The sequence below is a fragment of the Pinus tabuliformis genome, chromosome 5_2 (assembly GCF_031772625.1).
Source record: "Pinus tabuliformis cultivar Carrire ecotype Pingquan chromosome 5_2, CPIR1, whole genome shotgun sequence".
In the NCBI taxonomy this organism is placed as follows: domain Eukaryota; kingdom Viridiplantae; phylum Streptophyta; class Pinopsida; order Pinales; family Pinaceae; genus Pinus; species Pinus tabuliformis.
Genome location: NC_142306.1, coordinates 190,940,178 through 190,961,874, shown reverse-complemented (window position 1 = coordinate 190,961,874; position 21,697 = coordinate 190,940,178).

Sequence of the window (21,697 nt, the reverse complement as noted above, 5' to 3'; positions counted from 1 at the left end):
ACCCGGAAGGTAATGAAAAGTACCATGACCCGGCTGTTCCTTGCATTGTATAGGGAAAAAGCCGGACAACAACATCCTCGTTGGTAACTCCGTTGAGATTAACAAAAAGCATGAAATTATTAATATGCTCTTCAGCTAGCATGCCTGCTTCTGGATTGAATTTGGGTAGCCATTTCTTATGATGGGCCGGTATTTGGCTCAGGGGTGGAGGCATTAAAACTGCCCCAGGATTGTTCCATGGAGACTGGGCCATCGTTGAGCTGCTAGTAAATGAAAGTGCAGAGGATGATCCCTGAGGCTGGGAAGATGAAGATATTATGATCTTTGATGATTGAAGAGGAGGGGTTGTGGAAGATGGATGAGTGGTTTGGAATGAAGATGTGGGTGGCTGACTTTGCGGTGAGGGAGTTGAAATGGACGACGTAGATGAAAGAGTCTCACTGTCAGACTCTGGTGATGTTTTCCTTGCTCTTTTCCTGGTGGGGAGAGGGAATTCAGTTGGCTGGATGCCAAATTTTTCACTCTTTAATCTGGTCAGGGGATGAGCAGTATTGTACTGCGAAGTCACGCTGCTTTGAGATTTATCAGACCTCTGTGTAAAAATAGAAAATCCCTGGAGTTTGCGAATCAGAGTTTGAACTTCAGGGGGTTCAATGGTAAATTGGTCTGAAATATTAGGGTATGTAGCAGCGGTTGATACTCGAGCGACTTCTGACTCTGGATTTAAACGTACTGGGGAAGTCGGGGGAGTTGATGAGGGCGATTTACTCTCAGAATGGTATTTAGATTTTGATTTAGGTGCCATTCATAGTTTGTGACCTCCTTCTAGCGCCAAATATGTTGAAGCCCCGAAAATCGGGTCGACAACAAGGGGGATACCCACCCGGTCCGGACCTTGGTTGGCAACTCCTTATCCGTTTGGTATAGCGGGTCCGACTGGGGATAATGGGACTAGTGTCCCAATCTAAGGGTGTGTGTATGTGTGTAGAGTTGGATGATGCTGATCTAGGAGTACTTAAAGCTAATTTAATTCAAACTTCTAAACTAACTCTATGCTATTGTAATCTAATGAGAAACAACACATATAATCTACGCTAACCCAGGGTGTATTTCTTCTATTATGCGATCTAAAGAGATTTCGAACAATAACTGGTAATAAAGATCATTCAACTATCATAAGAATAGAAATCAATTAAGATAAACCACTCTGCATAAAAATTTAAGCAAAACAGTTGTGAACAGCATATCGCATAATAAGTTATTCATATATCAAACACAAATAAATGACTCCACCGTACAGAAGTGCCAAATGGTAACCCACACATTCATGCATTAACATATAAACAACTGAAAATTGTATATCACTTTAAGAATATAAGCAGAAATGGTCAAGAGATAAAAGTACCATTTATGACTGGTTCCACTCATAAGCTTCAAGCAATAATGATTTATCTCTACTTGTTATAACATCTACTAAGAGTACAAAAGTGCAACATCAGTAGCAGATATCAAATGCAAACATTGATAAATCTCGATCCAACCATTCATCAAAAACCCCCTCCGAGGGTGCAAAAGTGTATGTTCTGAGGACAAGTTTTTTGACAAATTTCTGGACCCTTCTCTAAATGCCTAAGAAGGGTTTAAATACTGCTAAATAATTAATCTTAATTACATAAATTTAGGACACGGTTTTAAATGACCGCCCTTCTACTAAAGCAAAATTATTTCTAAAAATTGAATCTAATTCCTAACCGTTTCTGTATTTGCTCCTTAGTGTTGTAAGCATGCAACATTTGCCTGGGAAGAGTCGGCTGGTCGTCTTCTCCTTTCGTTTGAGCTACGAAAATAGAAATAACAAGCGCTGGCACCACTTTCTGGTAAACTAGAAGATATTTTCGAAAATCTTCCTCTGGCTTGGTGTATTCACTGTGTGTATACTTGGTAATAACCCAAATTTCTCTCAAACTGATTCTGCTTTTGCTATTTCGGTTTCCGGCCTTGCGAATGATTGAATAAGTTAGGGACTTTGCTCTCTGAACAATTTTCTGTATTGAAAACTGCCTCCGTTCTTTGTTCCGGGCTTTTCTGGTGCATTTTCCCTCTTTAGCACCTTTTTCTTTTTGCTTTACCGGGCATAAGCTTCAGGATCTTTTGCAAACATGCTGCTTTTGTGCGCCTTTGATTCTGAGTTTTGGATGGCCTATTGACATCAGTATCTGTTGAGTGATACTCTGGAATCTGTGGTCCTGTTGCATGCGGCATCCGTTTGTGAAGGCATCTCTTCTCTGTTCTCCGAGCATTGACGCTTTCCCCTTTTCCTTAGATGTTTCCTGCACATTGCTTTATGTTATTTGCTGTCTTACAGTTTACGCAAAGGAAAAGAGTAATGATGAAAAGATTGACATGAAAGCTTTAAGCTCTAATGAATGCATAATCATGACACCCATAATGAACTGACTCTTTGAAAAACACAACACAATCCTTCTTGGATATTTTGGCGTACAATCATTAATTTCTTTTAAGGCGCGTGCCCAATTTTGGTCTACAGACAGCTGAATACTGTGTCGAGGAAATTTTGCGATGGGTGATTTCTACGACTCGAATCGCAGTATCAAGGATCGCGTCGTCAAGATGTGTCATCGCAGGAATTGATGATCGCATTCATCGCAGATCGCAATATCGTAGATCGCAACATCGCAGATCGCCAATCGCAGACAGTCATCCAATGATTGTGTGCTGCTTATGCGATGTTGCGATATGTGACGTCGCATATCGGCCGTCGAAGATTCCTTAAGTTTTTTCATTTAAGAGTGCTTCATAATATATGCGATGCGATGAATTTCGTGTCGCTTCTTCGCATCTTATTATGCGCATAGGAAAACGTTTCACTCTCTCTTTGCGATGCGATACAGCTTTAGGGAGTTAAAATACAAAAATCTTGATAATTTTTTTTTGGATTTTTATTAAGGGTCCCCATTTGCTTGGTGTTATCGCTAATACCAAACAAAGAGGCCCCCAAGCCACAAAACAAAGGACAAAGCCAAGGTGGGGTGGCCCAAGACAACCTGCCAAAGCTGCAAGCAAAGAACAATGTCGCGAAGCCAAAAAAGGACACGAGAAAGTGGTGTGAGTTCCATAAGAGCTCCACTCACAACACAAGTGAGTGTCGGGCCAAGCAGTCACTAGTGGCTGAGCTAAAGGTTTTAGAATCGGATGCAGGTTCTGACTCTGAGTTAGAACCCAACAAGGGGAATGACAAAGAGAAGCAAATTATCGATGTGGAGCCCAACACCACTGTTTCCACCACGAAGATCCAGAGGAGGAGGAGCGTCTCTTCCACTCCCAGATGTGGGTAAAGGGCTCCCCACTACAGTTCATTGTCGACAACGAGAGCCAAAAGAACCTCATTTCGGCAGAGGTCGTGAAGCGGCAGGGCTTACCGACCACAACACATCCACAAGCATACACCATCGGGTGGCTTCACCAAGGACGGGATCTTCGCGTGAGCCAGCAGTGTTGCCTTCCATACAACATCAAGCCCTTCATGGATGAGGTATTGTGTGACATTGCTCCCCTTTAAGTTTGTGATGTACTACTAGGACAACCATACTTGTGGAAGTGACACGTTGTGTATGAATCAAGGCCCCGTGCTGTTATTGTTACTTTGGGAACTAAGTTGTACAGGATACCAGAGGTAGCATCACCTACCACCATCTCTTTGATTACTGCAAAACAATGTAGTAAGCTCATTTCCCAAACCGGGGAATTTGTTTTCCTGATGATACACCCTCAAGGAAAGAAGAAGATGGTGGGCACGACCTCCAGACAGGGCCCCTTCACACGAAAACTATAGATGGACAAGGTCATGGAGGAGTACAAGGACATCTTCACCTCCCCCACAGGGGTTCCTCTGTACTGTCAGGTCAAGCACTCCATCGATCTGACCCTAGGTGCGTCGCTACCCAATGGACCAATCTATCGGCGCTCTATTCTAGAGAATGAAGAAATCAAGAGGCAGATTCAGGAGCTGCTGCAGAAAGGTCACATCCATCCAAGTTCATCGCCCTGTGGGAGCCCAATCGTGCTGGTACAGAAGAAGGATGGGACTTGGAGACTCTGTATTGACTATCGAGCACTGAATAAGATCACTGTCCGTAATAGGTACCCAATCCCACAGATTGATGACCTCTTGGACCAATTGAAGGGGGAAAAATATTAGCAAGATCGATTTGAATTCAGGATATCACCAGGTACCAATTGGACCCTCCGATGTGTGGAAGACTGCCTTCAAAGCTAAGGAGGGCCCGTTTGAATGGTTGGTGATGCCTTTCGGATTGATGAATGCTCCTGCAACCTTCATGAGGCTAATGGATGACATCTTGTGGCCATTCACCAAATCATTTGTAGTGGTATACTTGGATGACATCCTGATCTTCAGCTAGAGTTGGGAAGAGCACCTCTACCACATCTGAAAGGTTCTCCAAACACTGCGGCAACACAAGTTATGTGCCAATTTGGAGAAATGCACTTTTGGCATGACCCAGGTTCAGTATCTGGGACACATTATTGATGAATAGGGGGTTCATGTGGATCCATCCAAGATCCAAGTCATTCAAGATTGGCCATATCCAACCACTCTTACAGAGTTTCGTAGCTTTCTAAGTCTTGCCGACTTCTACCGCAGGTTCGTGTTGGGATATTCTCATATCACTTGGCCCTTGAGTCAAGTCACCAAGGGAGGAGTGAAAGCAAAATTATTTTGGTCTGAATCTCAACATAGGGCATTCACAGAGTTGAAAGATCTCCTCTGCATGACACCCGTGCTCGCATTACGAGACTTGTAACAACCATTTGAGGTCGAGACAGATGCCTCTGACTATGCTATTGGGGCAGTCCTTATTCAACACGGGCATCTAGTGGCATATCACTGTGATACACTTTCAGACACAGCGCGGAAGTATCCCACTTATGAAAAAGAGATGTATTCCATTGTGCAGGCTTGCCGACAATGGAAGCATTACATTTTGGGGAAGGAAACAGTCATCCACACAAACCACTGACCCCTGCAGTTCATACATACCCAAGGGAAATTGCAGAATGACTGCCATCAGAAGTGGTCCACATACCTGCAACAATTCCATTTGAATATCAAGTATAAGAAGGGTAGCACCAATAATGTTGCATATTGCCTCAGTGGACCACCGATCATGGCGTTAACCACTGTGCTCAACTCTTGTGGGCACGAGACTTCTGATTGGCCACTTCTCTACAAAAGTGACACAGAATTCAGCCACACATACCAGACACTCTTGAAGGGTCAGCATGTTCCAAATTTTCACCTCCAGGATGCCCTGTTATGCCACCTGGGTCACCTTTGTGTTCCTTCAAGTGAGCGTGCCAAGATGATTTGGGAATCACACTATAGTCGGGCTGTTGGACATTTCGGGGTCGAGAAAATGGTGGTAGTACTGCAGAAGTATTTCTATTGGCCGAATCTTCGACATGATGTCAGGAAGTACATCAGATCATGCACTGCTTGCGCCATTGCCAAATCAAATATCAAGAAGCAAGGCCTCTATACCTCGCTGCCTACCCCTAGTCGACCTTGGGAATCCATCTCCATGGATTACATGTCAGGTCTTCCTTCCACTAGAATGGAAACAACTGTGTTTTTGTGGTCATCGATAGGTTCTCGAAGATGGCCATAATGGCCGCCTGCAAGAAGAATATCACAGCAGAAGCCACTGCTAAACTCTTCTTTGAACAAGTGTGGGTAGACTTTGGGATCCCACAGTCTATCATCTCAAATCGAGACAACAAGTTCCTTAGTACATTTTGGTCCAGTCTTTGGTCGATGCTCGACATGAAACTCACTAAGTCCACAATCTTCCATCCTCAAATTGATGGCTAGATAGAGGTTGTCAACATGATGATCGTACACATTCTGCACATGTACAACTCAAAGCATCTACGCACATGGGACGAGAGCCTCCCCTATGTTCAACATAGCTACAACCGGGCTCTCCACAGCTCGACTGGCCACAACCCTTTTCAGGTGGGCTTGGGATTCCAGCGACTATGTCCCATTGATGTGGCCATGCCAGTTGTAGCTACTCACGTAGATTTGGCTCATGTCCAGTCCAAAACAGATAAGGAAAACAACTTCATTGAGCACATCCAACATATTCGCCAGCAGGTCCATGAGATTCTGGAGAAATAAAATGCCAAGTACAAGAAGCGACATGATCAACCTTGGGTGTCACACAAGTTTCAGGTGGGCGACAAAGTCTGGTTGCATTTACAAAAGGAACGCCTTACCAGAGCCTATCGGAAACTCAGACCACTCCGATATGGTCCTTACACCATTACCAAGGCTGTGGGAGACAATGCATTTGAGCTCAGCATTACCCCATTCCTTGGCCTGCACCCATTGTTCAATGTGGATTTCCTTCGGCCATACTTTCCACCATTACTAGAGATATTCGACATTGCAGAACAGCTCGCACCCACAGAGTTAAATCCAGATTACCTGGAACAAGTTGGAATTGATCGGATCATGGACACACAGATCAAGCACACTCGCCAGCAGAATATCCAATTGTATCGAGTTGTCAAAGCATGCCAACTCCTTCACCGGGGCAAGTGGCTCACTAAGGGCCAAGTTCAACAGAAGTTTCCTCATATCATGGAGGAACTCAATGCAATGGGGACCATTGCTTCCTAAGGGGGGAGGAATGATCTAGGTGGATATTGGTGGCCACCTGCCAAGTCCACTTGGACCCCCACCATTTTTTCTTTCAACTTTTCAGTTTCCTTAATGCTAGCACAGTTTACTATCTTTAGCAGTTTTTCAGGTCCTGAACTTCTGGAGTTGTTTTGAGGTCCTAAACGACGTTTTTTACGAAGTTTCTCTTCCCAAAGTTGTAGTTCTCATCTAGATCTTTCTAATGAGATACTGTGCGCGTCAAACATAGATCATATGCTAAATTTACGACCCCGGGAAGTTGATGTACCAATTTACCCAAACGGGGCCCACAGTTTGGTGTTTCATCTTCTAGGGTTAGGTTTTTGGATATTTAAGGTTTTCCATTGTTTCTCAACAATAAATAGGCCTTTGAGCCTCATTGTAACATAGTTGAGAGGCATGTAGCCGCCACATCTCTTTTGAGAGATAAGCTACCATCGCCCTAGCTGGTTTATTTCCATTCTGTTTGTAAGCATATTTCAGTATTTTACATTAATGAAATGAAGTATTATTTCCGCTGCATCTTTGTGTATATGGTTATCTATATATTTTGTTGCGTTCTTGTTTAAATTCGGATCAGTGGTATCAGAGCGGTCTGCTTTTTTCTTTGTTTTTCTTTTCATGTCCCCAACGAGGTCAGGATATAAGGAGTTAGGGCTTGAACTAGTCGAACCTTTGCAAGACCAGCATCGCAAATCCTGATGACCTCCCATGGCGGATGAAAAGAAAGATGAGGGGGCAGGAGATCCTATCAAAATCTTGCTCGAAGAAGTCCTCGAGCGACAAAGGAACGCGATTATGGACAACTTTGCCCAGATCGTTCAGCGGCTACCCAGGGACGACACATCGACTTCCAACAACTACTCTCGAAACGCCACACTGTTTAAGGTACAAGTTAGTTTTGAAATCCCCATGTTCGAGGGTCAGATAGACACAGATGCCGTCAATAAATGGTTAAATATGCTAGAGGGTTTTTTTCTATTCATGATTTTTCCAGTCGGGAAAAGATTATTTTTGCTCTTCTCAAAGCAGCCCCCCACATTGAGGACTAATGGGAGACCTAATGCGAGCATAAGGATGAAAGTATAGGCTCACTATATTCAGCTGCACCCACTTGGAATTCATTCCGAGATGCCATCAAGGAGCAGTACTACCCTGTCGGAAGCTATGAGGATCAATACATAAAGTGGACCATGTTGCGGCAGGGAAGGGACCAAGACATGCTGGAGTTCACCAATATTTTCCATACCCTTGGCACAAAGTTGGGTATCAAGGATTCAGAGCAGCATTTGGTACTCAAATACTGCAGCTGCCTGCACAAGTACATCTAATAAGAAATAGAATTCCTAAACATATCCTCGCTCAACACTGCATACCGATATGCTGTCAGGGTCGAGCAAAAGTTTAAACAAAAGAAGCGAGACTTTGGATCTGCGAATCCGAAGCAAGGGAAAGGTGACCCCGAAGCGCAGAACAAAGGACAAAGCCAAGGCGGGGTGGCCCAAGACAACTCGCCAAAGCTGCAAGCAAAGAATTGAGCTGTGAAGCCAAAAAATGACACAGGAAAGTGGTGTGAGTTCCATAAGAGCTCCACTCACAACACAAGTGAGTGTCGGGCCAAGCAGTCATTGGTGGCTGAGCTAAAGGTTTCAGAATCGTGTGTAGGTTCCGACTCTGAGTCAGAACTCGATAAGGGGAATGAAAAAGGGAAGAAAATTATCGATGTAGAGCCCAACGCCACCGTTTGCCACCACGAAGATCCAGAAGGAGGAACCCAAAGATCTAAAGGACAAGGAGCGTCTCTTCCACTCCCAGATGTGGGTAAAGGGCTCCCCGCTATAGTTCATTGTCGACAGTGGGAGCCAAAAGAACCTCATTTCGGCAGAGGTCGTGAAGGGGCTAGGCTTACCGACCACAACACATCCACAACCATACACCATCGAGTGGCTTCACCAAGGACGGGATCTTCGTGTGAGCCAGCAGTTCGCCTTCCATACAACATCAAGCCCTTCATGGATGAGGTATTGTGTGACATTGCTCCCCTTGAAGTTTGTGATGTATTACTAGGACAACCATATTTGTGGAAGTGACATGTTGTGTATGAATCAAGGCCCTGTGTTGTTATTGTTATTTTGGGAACTAAGTTGTACTGGATACCGGAGGTAGCACTGCCTACCGCCATCTCTTTGATTACTGCAAAACAATGCAATAAGCTCGCTTCCAAAACCGGGAAATTTGTTTTCCTGATGATATGCCCTAAAGGAAAGAAGAAGATGATGGCCACGACCTCTAGACATGGCCCCTCTGCATGACAACTACAGATGGACAAGGTCGTGGCAGAGTACGAGGACATCTTCACCTCCCCCGCAGGGGTTCCTCTGCATTGTCAAGTCAAGCACTCCATCGATCTGATCCCAGGTGCACTGCTGCCCAATGGACCAATCTATTGGTGCTCCGTTCTAAAGAATGATGAAATCAAGAGGCAGATTCAGGAGCTACTGCAGAAAGGTCACATCCGTCCAAGTTCATCACCCTATGGGAGCCTGGTCGTGTTGGTATAGAAGAAGGATGGGACTTGGAGACTCTGTATTGAATATCGGGCGTTGAACAAGATCACTGTCCGTAATAGGTACCTGAGCCCATGGATTGATGACGTCTTGGACCAACTGAAGGGGGAAAAATATTTCAGCAAGATCGATTTGAAGTCAGGATATCACTAGGTACCAACCGAACCCTCCGATGTGTGGAATATTGCCTTCAAAGCCAAGGAGGACCTGTTCGAATGGTTAGTGATGCCTTTTGGATTGACGAATGCTCCTGCAAACTTCATGAGGCTAATGGATGACATCTTGTGGCCATTCAACAACTCATTTGTAGTGGTATACTTTGATGACATCTTGATCTTCAGCCAGAGTTGGGAAGAGCACCTCCACCACATCCGAAAGGTTCTCCAAACACTGCGGCAACACAAGTTATGTGCCAATTTGGAGAAATACACTTTTGGCATGACCCAGGTTCAGTATCTAGGATACATTATTGATGAACAGGGGGTGCATGTGGAGCCATCCAAGATCCAAATCATTCAAGATTAGCCATCTCCAACCACTCTTACAGAGCTTCACAGCTTTCTAGGTCTTGCCAACTTCTACCGCAGGTTCGTGTTGGGATTTTCTCATATCACTTGGCCCTTGAGTCAAGTCACCAAGGGAGGAGCGAACGAAAAATTCTTTTGGTCTGAATCTCAATAGAGGGCATTCACAAAGTTGAAAGATAGCCTCTGCATGACACCCGTGCTCGCATTACCAGACTTGCAAATACCATTTTAGGTTGAGATAGATGCCTTTGACTATGCTATTGGGGCAGTCCTCACTCAACATGGGCATACAGTGGCATATCACAGTGAGACACTTTTCGACACAGTCCAAAAGTATCCCACTTATGACAAAGAGATGTATTCCATTGTGCAGGCCTACCAAAAATGGAAGCATTACATTTTGGGGAAGGAAACGATCATCCACACAGGCCACTGACCCCTGCAGTTCATACATACCCAAGGGAAATTGTAGAATGACCGCCATTAGAAGTGGTCCACATACCTGCAACAGTTCCATTTGGATATCAAGTATAAGAAGGGTAGCACCAATGATGTTGCAGATTGCCTCAGTCGACCACCGATCATGGCGTTAACCACTGTGCTCAACTCTTGTGGGCACGAGACTTCTGATTGGCCACTTCTCTACAAAAGTGACACATAATTCAGCCACACATACCAGACACTCTTGGAGGGTCAGCATGTTCCAAAGTTTCACCTCTAGGATGCCCTGTTATGCCACCTGGGTCACCTTTTTGTTCCTTCAAGCGAGCGTGCCAAGATGATTTGGGAAGCATGCTACAGTCGGGCTTCTGGACATTTCGGGGTCGAGAAAATGGTGGCAGTACTGCAAAAGTATTTCTATTAGCCGAATCTTCGACATGATGTCGGGAAGTACATCATATCATGCCTTGCTTGTGCCATTAACAAACTGACCATAAAGAAGAAAGGCCTCTATACCCCACTGCCTACCCCTAGTCGACCTTGGGAATCCATCTCCATGGATTACATGTCAGGTCTTCCTTCCACTAAGCATGGAAACGACTGTGTTTTTGTGCTCGTTGATAGGTTCTCGAAGATGGCCATTATGGCTGCCTGCAAGAAGAATATCATAGCAGAAGTCACTGCTAAACTCTTCTTTGGATGAGTGTGGGTACACTTTGGGATCCCACAGTCTATCATCTCAGATTGGGACAACAAGTTCCTTAGTACATTTTGGTCTAGTCTCTGGTCGATGCTCGACACCAAATTCACTACGTCCACAACATTTCATCCTCAAACTGATGGCTAGATTGAGGTTGTCAACAGGATGATCGTACACATTTTGTGCATGTACAACTCAAAGAATCCAAGCACACGGGATAAGAGCCTCACCTATGTTCAACATAGCTACAACTGGGCTCTCCACAGCTTCACTAGCCATAGCCCTTTTAAGGTGGGCTTGGGATTCCAGCCACTATGTCCCATTGATGTGGCCATGCCAATTGCAGCTACTCACGTAGATTTAGCTCATATCTTAGTCCGAAATAGATATGGAAAATAGCTTCATTGAGCACATCCAACATATTCGCCAACAGGTCCATGAGATTATGGAGAAATCAAATGCCAATTACAAGCAGCGACATGGTCAACATCGAGTGCCACACAAGTTTCAGGTGGGTGACAAAGTCTAATTGCATTTGTAAAAGGAATGCATTACCGGAGCCTATCAGAAACTCAGACCACTCCGATATGGTCCGTATACCATTACCAAGGCTGTGGGAGACAATGCATTTGAGCTCAACATTCCCCCATTCCTTGGCATGCACCCAGTGTTCAATGTGGACTACGTTTGGCCATACTTTCCACCATTACTAGAGACATTCGACATTGCAGAACAGCTCACACCCACAAAGTTAAATCTAGATTGCCTGGAACAAGCTGCAACTGATCGGATCATGGACACACAAATCAATCACACTCGCTAGCAGAATATCCAATTGTATCAAGTTATCAAAGAAGGCCAACTCCTTCACTAGGGCAAGTGGCTCACCAGGGATAAAGTTCAGCAGAAGTTTCCTCATCTCATGGAGGAACTCAATGCAATGGGGACCATTGCTTCCTAAGGGCGGATGACCTGAAAATCACTTATGTATGATCTCAGTTAATTAATGCAGGTATTACAGACTCATGTGCTGGTGTGTGTGTCTATTATCTTAGGCAACAAATCAATAAGATTGCAAAATAAACAAACACTGGAAAACAGTAAGAGAAACATAGAAAGCAAAATGCAAAACAGAACAATTTAATAAGGAGTTCACCCTATCCTCCAGGGCTACGTCTCCGGTCCATCTTTCAGTGGTGGCCTTCTTTTATTGTGTCTTTAAGCATTGTTTTACAATGAGGAGCTCAATTTGAGTCTCCTGGAATAGATGATGCTTAGTAGAGTGGTTCTTGGATTCCCCAAGCCACTAGAGTGCGCAGACTCCCCCTTACCAAGTCTCGACCTCAACTGGTCCTAATGGGATGAGCCCAATTTGGTACTCAGTTCCCCGAAAGATATCCTCACAGGGATTTCTTGAACCTCTCAAGCCTAGTTCTATCTGCTCGATGTTGCCTTAGCTCTGTAGGTCAGCTCAGATCTCTGTTCTCTGCTTCACTTTTTGTTTTCTCTGTCTCACTGTTTCCTTCTTCCTTTTTCTTTTTCTCTTTTCTCTGCTTGTTCATGGCTTAAAGCCAGTCCATCCCTTGACTGTTCGCTTCCTCTTCTGCCTCTTCGGATCACCTACTGTTGTATGCTTGGAATTCCCTGCCTCTGTGCCATTGCCACTATGTAACGTCTCACAGGGAGGTGGCCACTTGTCCCTTCACGAACTGAGCACCAGCTCTTTCCTCAAACGGTTCAATATTTCAGTTACCTTGTGAAATGATTCATCGCTAGGTCAGCGGCCGAATTGGACTTCAAACCTTATGCGCTGTAGCTTATTTTCTCCTTCTGAATCCAGTTTCCCATCGGGCACCATCTCCACCGTTAGATCTGGGGCCTCCAGAACCTACGGTTATTGCTCTTATCGCGCAGTTGACTTGTTCGGACATTAGCCCGCGATGAGAGTGGTTTTATCTCTCATCCGCCGGACACGCGTCGTCCAATGTATGGAATCGCTCGTTCTCCTGACAAAATTGCTTACCACCTGAAACACCTCTGATATTCCGCTAGTTTTGGAGCGCGGGACCCGCCTTTGGTTTTAACGCTTTTCCCATGGTTCTCTGGCTTCCCTTGTGACTGTGCGCTCGGGGCTTTTCCTTCTCAAGGGGTTTTGCTAATAAAGCATCAAAAATGGCCTCTATTTTCTGATCTGAGCTCCCTAACTGCTAGTTTTGTGCCACTGTGCAGTCTCCATGGGCCTCGGTTAGCGCACTTTAACCAAGGTCCTCGTCGTTCCGTGCTGGCTACAAACTGCCACTGTCCAGAGGTCTTCCTAATAGCTCATTGTTCAAAAGTTTTTTATTGAAGTCTCTCATGATTTGATACAGTCATAAAACTCCGATAATTTTCATGGATCCAATTCGGATCACGGCCTTCCCACTGAAAAAGCTTTTGGACCACCAAAAGTTAGTTTTCAAGCATCAACTAAGTGAGGGTACAATTCTCTCACTTGTCCAATCTCTATCCATTTTACAGTGCTCGGCTTTGAACCCTTGAGCCCAACTCTGAGGTACTCAACATCTCCCCTGTGCGTCGTCCTCACCTTCCTGTCCAAATCTGTGTCTTCCTGCAATTCATTAAGATATTCAGGTAGTAGGTCATCAATAGAAGGCAATTGACTCTGCTCTTCGGGATCCTCAATTAGTGAAGGTTCAAATAATCTCAAGCTATCTGCATTTATGACTGAGTAGATGTGCATGTACGCTGGTAGATCAAGGTGAAAAGCATTCTCACCAATTTTCTCAAGTATCTTGAAAGGTCCATACCTGATAGGCTTTAGCATTTTACCTTCACCTTGCATTCTGTCCTTGCTGATATAGAGCTAGACTTGATCACCAACTTGGAAACTATGCTCCATCCGATGCTTGTCATGCCTTGCCTTGTATTTGGCTTGGCTCTTTTCCAACTGTTCCTGTACTGCCTGGTGGATCTCTTTGATTGTTCAATGAACCTAGTAGCCCTGTCCACTTCACTGTGTCCCTCAACTGTTGTGTCCTTACCAAAGACAAAATCCAAGGGTGACTTGGGTGTAAAACCAAAACAGGTCTCAAAAGGAGATCCCTGTGTAGGAGAATGTTTGGTTTTGTTGTAAGCATGCTGCACATAACACAAATGTTCATCCAAAAGCTTAGGATGATTGCTGCAATATCCTTTGAGTAACTGGATTACTATCTTGTTGACTACTTCTGTCTGGCCATCCGTTTGTGGATGAAACACTGTGCTTTTCTTCAGTTTGGTGTCCATCAGTTCCCACAGACTCGACCAAAACTTTCCCACAAATCGGCTGTCTCGATCAGATATAATGGAAGTGGTTAATCCAAAATGAACCCATACATGTTGAAAAAACAATTTTGTAGTTTGTTTAGCTGTAATCTGTTTATTACAAGGTATCAAAATACACATTTTGCTGAACCTATCCACAACAACATACAGATAATCATGACCTTTCCTAGATTTGGGCAGTCCTCCAACAAAATCCATGGAAACACTTTCCCAAGGATGAGAAGGAACTGGTAATGGAGTGTACAAGCCTAGTTTTCTATTGTTGGGCTTGCTTTTAGCACACATAGTACAACTTCTTACATATCTAGAAACTGTCTCGTTCATTTTTGGCCAATAACAAAACCTTTGCAGCTGTGCAACTTTTTTACTTACCCCAAAGTGACCTGATATTAGAGAAGTGTGTGCTTCTCGAATTATCTTTACTCTTTTAGTTTGTGGAATGCATATCTTCCCACAATGATATAGGAGTCAGTCCTTAATATGATAATCTAATTCTTCTACTCGTTTGCCTTGAATTAAAGTTTCATATACATCTTTAAAGTCTATATCTTGAGCATATTGTTCAATGTAGCTCTCATGTAACACAGGATTATGCTTAAGTATAGTAGATGCATTTATAATGGGTCTAGATAACATATTTGCAACTTTATTGTGTATGCTCTTTTTATATCTGATGACTAAATGAAACTGTTGTAGAAAACCCATCCATATATAGTGTCTTGATTGCTACAACTTAGTTTGGGATTGTAGATATTGAAGTGGTTGATGATCAGTATGTATTACTGTCTCTTTTCCCATTAAGTAATGTTTCCACTTTTTCACACTCTGTACTAATACATACAATTCTTTATCACATGTAGGATAGTTAATTACTGCAGAATTAAATGTCTCAGAATGATAACATATGGGTTTACCGTGTTGTATCAACCCTGCTCCCATGGCATAGTCGCTGACATCTGTTTGGATTTCAAATGGTCTTTGAAGATCAGGCAGTGCTAGTACTGGTGCTGTACTAATCCTTTCTTTCAAGGTGTCGAAGGCTTTCTGCTATTTGCCTCCCTACTGAAACACCTTGTTCAATCCTGTTAAAGCATGTAAGGGAGCTGTAATTAAGGAAAAGTTAGAAATGAACTTTCTCCAATATTGTGCTGCTCCTATGAAGCTCGTAACTTCTGTAGTAGATTTGGGTTTAGGCCAGTTTACAATGACTGCCACCTTAGAGGGATCTATCTTCAATTCACCACCCCCTAGTATATGTCCCAAATAATTCAAAGATGTTTTTCCAAATTCACATTTTGAGAGTTTAACAGAAATTTTTTCTCTTTTCAAAACATCTAGTGTCTGCTTAACATGCTTTAAATGTTCTTCCCATGTTTTGCTAAATATCAGAATGTCATCCAGATATACAATAACAAAATCATCAAGAAAAGGTCTGAGAACATCATTCATTATTCTCATGAAAGTAGCAGGAGCATTGGTTAAGCCAAAAGGCATAACCAGCCACTCATACAATCCCTGCTTTGTTTTGAAAGCAGTCTTCCATGCATCTTGTTCTACAACTCTGCCCTGATGATATGCACTATGCAAGTCTAACTTCAAAAAATAAGCAACTTCTTTCAATTGATCTAATAGATCATCCTTGCGAGGAAGGGGATAACAGTTTTTGATTGTTATCTTATTCAATGCTTGGTAATCAATACACATTCTCTACGAGCCATCTTTCTTTCTCACCAAAATGATTGGAGATCCACATGGTGATGTGCTAGGTCTGATGAACCCCTTCTCGAGCAACTCCTGCACCTGCTTCTTGATTTCAACATTCTCTAAAGCAGACAACCTGTACATTCCAATGTTAGGCAATGGAGCATCTTGCTGCAAATTAATTTCATGCACTATTTCCTTTTTGGGTGGAAGACCTTTAGGTTCTTGAAACAAGATATCATACTTTGAAACAAATTTTTCTAAATCAGCTTGCTGTTTAGCATCACAGCCCTCAAATACATTGGTTTTATCAGGTTTCTTTTCCTTTACAACCATCAGTAAAAACTGTTTACATGAGTTTATCATTTGTTTCATCTGCCCTGAGTTTATGAGAGTATAATTATTCTTGAGCTTATGAGCTCTTACAAAGTATTCGATTCCATATTTAACGAGTAGATACTTGTTCTCAGCTCTATAGAAAATAACTTTTCTTTCATACAAGTAAGGGCTTCCTAAAACAATTCCACATATATCCAAAGGAATTATGTCTAACTCAACCTCATCTACAAATGCCGACCCAAAAGAAAACTTGATTTTGCATTGTCTAGTCACTTGTAGTTGTGCTTTATCACTTATCCATCCTAACGGGTATGGTTTCTTGTGAGGTGTAGTCAGTAATCCCAAATTATTTACAATTGCTTCAGAAATTAAATTTACTTGTGAGCCACTATCAAACAAAGTATCAATCTTTTGATATTTGGACATAACTCGAATATGGAAGAGCTCATGTCTTTTTCTCTCATTTTCTTCATCAATAGTAGATTATGCAGAATTACTAGTAGATGCTTTTATACCTGTGGTTGCAATGGTTGTTTCATCTCCTGAGTCTAATCCCAAATATTTCTGAATAGCTGCAGCAGTCTTCTTCTTCTTGCCCTCGAACTTCTTAGGTCTCAACTCCAGATGTAGAATCCAACAGTGCTCATCATCATGCCCATCCTTCTTACAGTGGGTGCATGAAGACTTTCTCTTTTGTGCAGTATTGGCCTTCCTTGCTTTCCATTTATGTTTTCTTTTCTCCTTATTCTTGCTTGCAGTGGGTTGGGATGAGCTTCTAGATGTATAGCTTAAACAGATACCTCATCTATACTAGTGGGATTAAACATGAGGATGGTGTGCCTCATGTAGCTGTGTATGTAGGTTTTAACCCTGTACAGAAATTACCTGCATACGAATTCTTAAACAAAGAAAATAAACAATGCGAGAGCATAATCCATAAAACACATATGCACAGAGATTTTTCCCTGGATCCCAAAACCGGGACTACCAGCTTGATTTTTCATTATGTTCCTTTCAATGTTACAATACATATTTATACATGCCGAAGCATCCAATACCATGGACCGAAAACCATCGCGTCCAAAAAACATGTGCAAAAATCATGCACAAAACCATAGGTGGGTCCGCCCAACCTAACATATGGTCCAAAACCAAAATTTTCTAGGGCGCTGCCCTGGACCCCATAAAGTGGGGTTATGGGTGCCCTTCAAACCCCCTATTAACTACGTGGAAAGAATATAACACAACCCAACAATCTCCCACTTGTTGTTTTCTTTCCACAGGGGGCCACAGGAGAGCTTAGTCATTTTTTCAGCCCTGAGATTCCCATTGCTTCTCTACACCAAGAGAACTTCTCAGAGCTCACAGATTTTGTCAATGCATCTGCAGTATTCTTCAAAGTGTCCACCTTTACCAGCAACACCTTTCTGTCTTCTATCATATCCCTCACAAAGTGATACTGAACATCAATGTGCTTTGTCTTTGAATGATAAGCAGGGTTCTTTGCCAAGAAAATTGCACTTTGGCTGTCACAGTCTATTCTTATAGCTCCCTGTACTAACCCCATACTTGAACACAATCTCTGCAACCAAACTGCTTCCTTGCTTGCATGAGTGGCTGCCATGTATTCTGCCTCTGTAGTTGATAGTTCCACTACAGATTGTTTCTTACTCATCCAACTGACTGCACCTCCAAATAGGTTAAACACATACCCACTTGTAGATCTTCTCTGATCCAGATCTCCAGCCCAGTCTGCATCAACAAAGCCATGAATATCCAACACTCTGTCCAATCCTGGTCTTCCTTGGTAGCACAAACTATAATCACTAGTGCCACGCAAATACCTGAAAACCCGCTTCACTGCTGTCTAGTGCTCCTTCCCAGGTTTTGACATAAACCTTCTCAATACTCCCACTGCATGTGCAATGTCTAGTCTAGTACAGACCATTGCATACATCAAGCTACCCACTGCACTTGCATATGGAACACGGGACATTTCCTCTTCCTCTTCTTGTGTCTTGGGACACTGTTCAGCAGATAACCTCACACCTACAGGAATAGGAACCTTCACCGGTTTACTATCCTGCATATTAAACCTCTGGAGTATTGTCTCGACATACTTCCTCTGGTTTAACCAGAGCTTCCTCTTTGACTGATCTCTTTTAATTTTCATGCCCAAAATATAGTTTGCAGCACCAAGATCTTTCATGTCAAATTTGGAGGACAATTGGGTCTTCAAATCCTGGAAAATTTCTTTGTCATTTCCAACCAGCAACATATCATCCACATACAAGACCAAATAAATAATACGGTCACCAATTAATTTAAAATACACACAATGATCTGCTTTGCTTCTGGTGAAGCCAAGTCCCCATATAAATGTATCAAATTTCTGATACCACATCCTTGGTGACTGTTTTAACCTATACAGAGACTTCTTTAACTTGCATACCAGTTCTTTCTTACCCTTCACCGCAAAGCCTTCAGGTTGCTTCATGTAGATTTCCTCTTCCAAATCCCCGTGAAGAAATGCTGTCTTCACATCCATCTGTTCTACCTCAAAATCAAAAACAGCAACAACAGATAAAAGTAATCTAATAGAAGTTACCTTGGCAACAGGAGAAAAAATATCACCAAAATCAATTCCCGCACCTGGGAATAACCTTTTGCTACCAACCGAGCTTTGTATTTCTCCATCTTTCCTTCTGCATTTGTCTTCTTCTTGAACACCCATTTGCTGCCAATGGGTTTCCTTCCAGCCGGCAACTCCACCAGATCCCAAGCCTCATTTTTGTGCAAAGATGCCATTTCATCGACCATGGCCTCTTTCCAGAGTTTTCCATCCTCTGAATCCACTGCTTCCTTCACAGTTCTGGGATCATTATTAGTAACAGACAAAGAAAAATTTGAACTGAAAGCAGATGGACTATACCTTTCTGGCTGCCTTCTTTCTCGAACTGATCTTCTCACAGCCGGAGTTTGTGGCTCTTCATCTTTTGATTCCTCCTCTGCTGCAGAGTCTGATTCTTCCTCCTTTGGCTCAAACTCTATTTTCTCAGGTTCCTTTGGTTGGACTTCATGTTGAATAACATCTTTTACCTCTCTGAACAACACATCTCGGCTGTACACAACCTTCCGTGTGACTGGGTTCCAAAGCTTATAACCCTTTAAACCATCCTTATATCCAGTAAAGATGCACTTTTCAGATTTACTATCCAACTTGGTTCGTTTCTCCTTTGGAACATGTACATATGCATCACATCCAAATACCCTTAGATGTGAAAGAGAGGGTTTCTTACCAGTCCATACTTCTTGTGGAGTCTTATCCTCCAACGCTGATGAAGGTGATCTGTTGATCAGGTAACATGCAGTATCCGCCGCCTCTGCCCAGAATTCCTGTCCTAACCCGACACCACTGAGCATGCTTCTTGCCCTTTCCATCAACGTCTTGTTCATTCTTTTTGCGAATCCATTTTGCTGAGGTGTATATGGAGTAGTCTTCTGCCGTGCTATACCACACTTCTTACAAAATTCTTCAAATTCCTTGCTGCAAAATTCTCCACCATTATTTGTCCTCGGCACCTTTATCTTCTTCTTTGTCTGATTTTCCACCAGAGCCTTAAATTCTTTAAACCTGTCAAAGACTTCAGATTTCTTCTTAAGAAAATATATCCATGTATTCCTTGAGAAGTCATCTATGAATGATACATAGTACACAGACTTACCCAGTGATGGGACCTTCACAGGTCCAAACACATCACTGTGCACAAGCTCTAATATCTGTTTCGTCCTCTTACCACCAGAGGGGAAACTCACCCGATTCTGCTTCCCATATACACAATTTTCACAGAAATCAAAATCCAGAGAGCTATTATTCATACCTTCTACCATACCTTTACCATGAATTATTCGAAGGCCCTTCTCTCCAATATGTCCAAGCCTTTGATGCCACAACATGGTCTTCTTTCCAGAGACCACTAGATTCTCTACTCCATTTTCAGGAACCATAGAACTATTGCACCCATCAAAAATAGTGCTACCTTGCAGCTTGTACAGAGTTCCAATCCGAACTCCCCGCATTAATATCAGTGCTCCTCGAACCATCTTGCAGGTATCTTTCTCAAACACCGTCTTTACACCTGCATCATCCAACTTGCTTACAGAAATCAGATTTCTGGCCAATGCAGGAATATGTAGAACACCCGGAAGTGTTCTAACCCTTCCACCTTGCAACTTCAACTTTACTTTTCCCCGACCAATGATTCTAGCCTTCCTATCATCTCCTAAGAAGACATCACCACCATCATATTTCTCATACTCGCAGAACCACTCTCTATGGGGAGTGAAGTGAAAGGATGCACCTAAGTCAATCAACCATGCCTCATGATCTACATGTGTACTTGAAGAAGCCAAGTACACATCCCCACCTTCATCTGAGGTGGTTTTCACCTCTGCAGAAGGAGCATCATCAGATCCCTTTCCTTTATCAGGAGCTTTAGATTTACAATCCCTTCTGAAGTGCCCTTCCTTTCCGCATTTCCAGCACACCACCTTTGTAGGTTTTCCTGGAGATTTAGATCTCCCTCTAGATTTAGATCTCCCACTCGATGACTTATTTTTGTTTCTGTTCTGGGACTGTCCTCGTACAGATAAGGCATCACCATTCTGGTTGTCCATATTTTTCCGTCTCATCTCCTCCGTCAGCAAGGCTGAGACTATTTCATCAAACTGCAAAGCAGTTGCATTGCTACCTATTGCAATAACCAGACTATCCCACGAATCTGGTAGAGAACACAACAGACTGATGCACTTATCTTCATCTGAAATTTTAATATCAACAGATAATAACTGACTTACCACAGTATTAAACGCATTCAGATGCTCTGTCACCGAGTCTCCATCTTTCATTCTCAGGTTATACAACTTTTTCCGCAGGAACAGTTTATTCACCAGAGACTTAGATTGGTACAAAGTCCCTAACTTGACCCACAAAGCCTTTGTCGTAGCTTCCCCTGATGCATTCAACAATACTGAATCCGAGACACACAATCGTATTGTGCTCTTTGCCTTCCGATCCAACTTCTTCCATTCTTCATCGGTCACTCCCGATGGTTTAGTACCCGGATCTACCGCGATCCACTGATCTTTATCCACCAACAGGTCCTCCATCTTGAGTTTCCACAACTCAAAATTCTGACCATTGAACTTCTCAATCTCTATCTTTCCACTGCTCGCCATCTTCTTTCACCACCAGAATCGATCTCGCAGATCTCCCATTGAACAGGGTCTACCACAGGCCCGAGCGAAACCCCTCAGCAACAAAGGCATCCCCTTGAAGCCAAAACAACTCCGA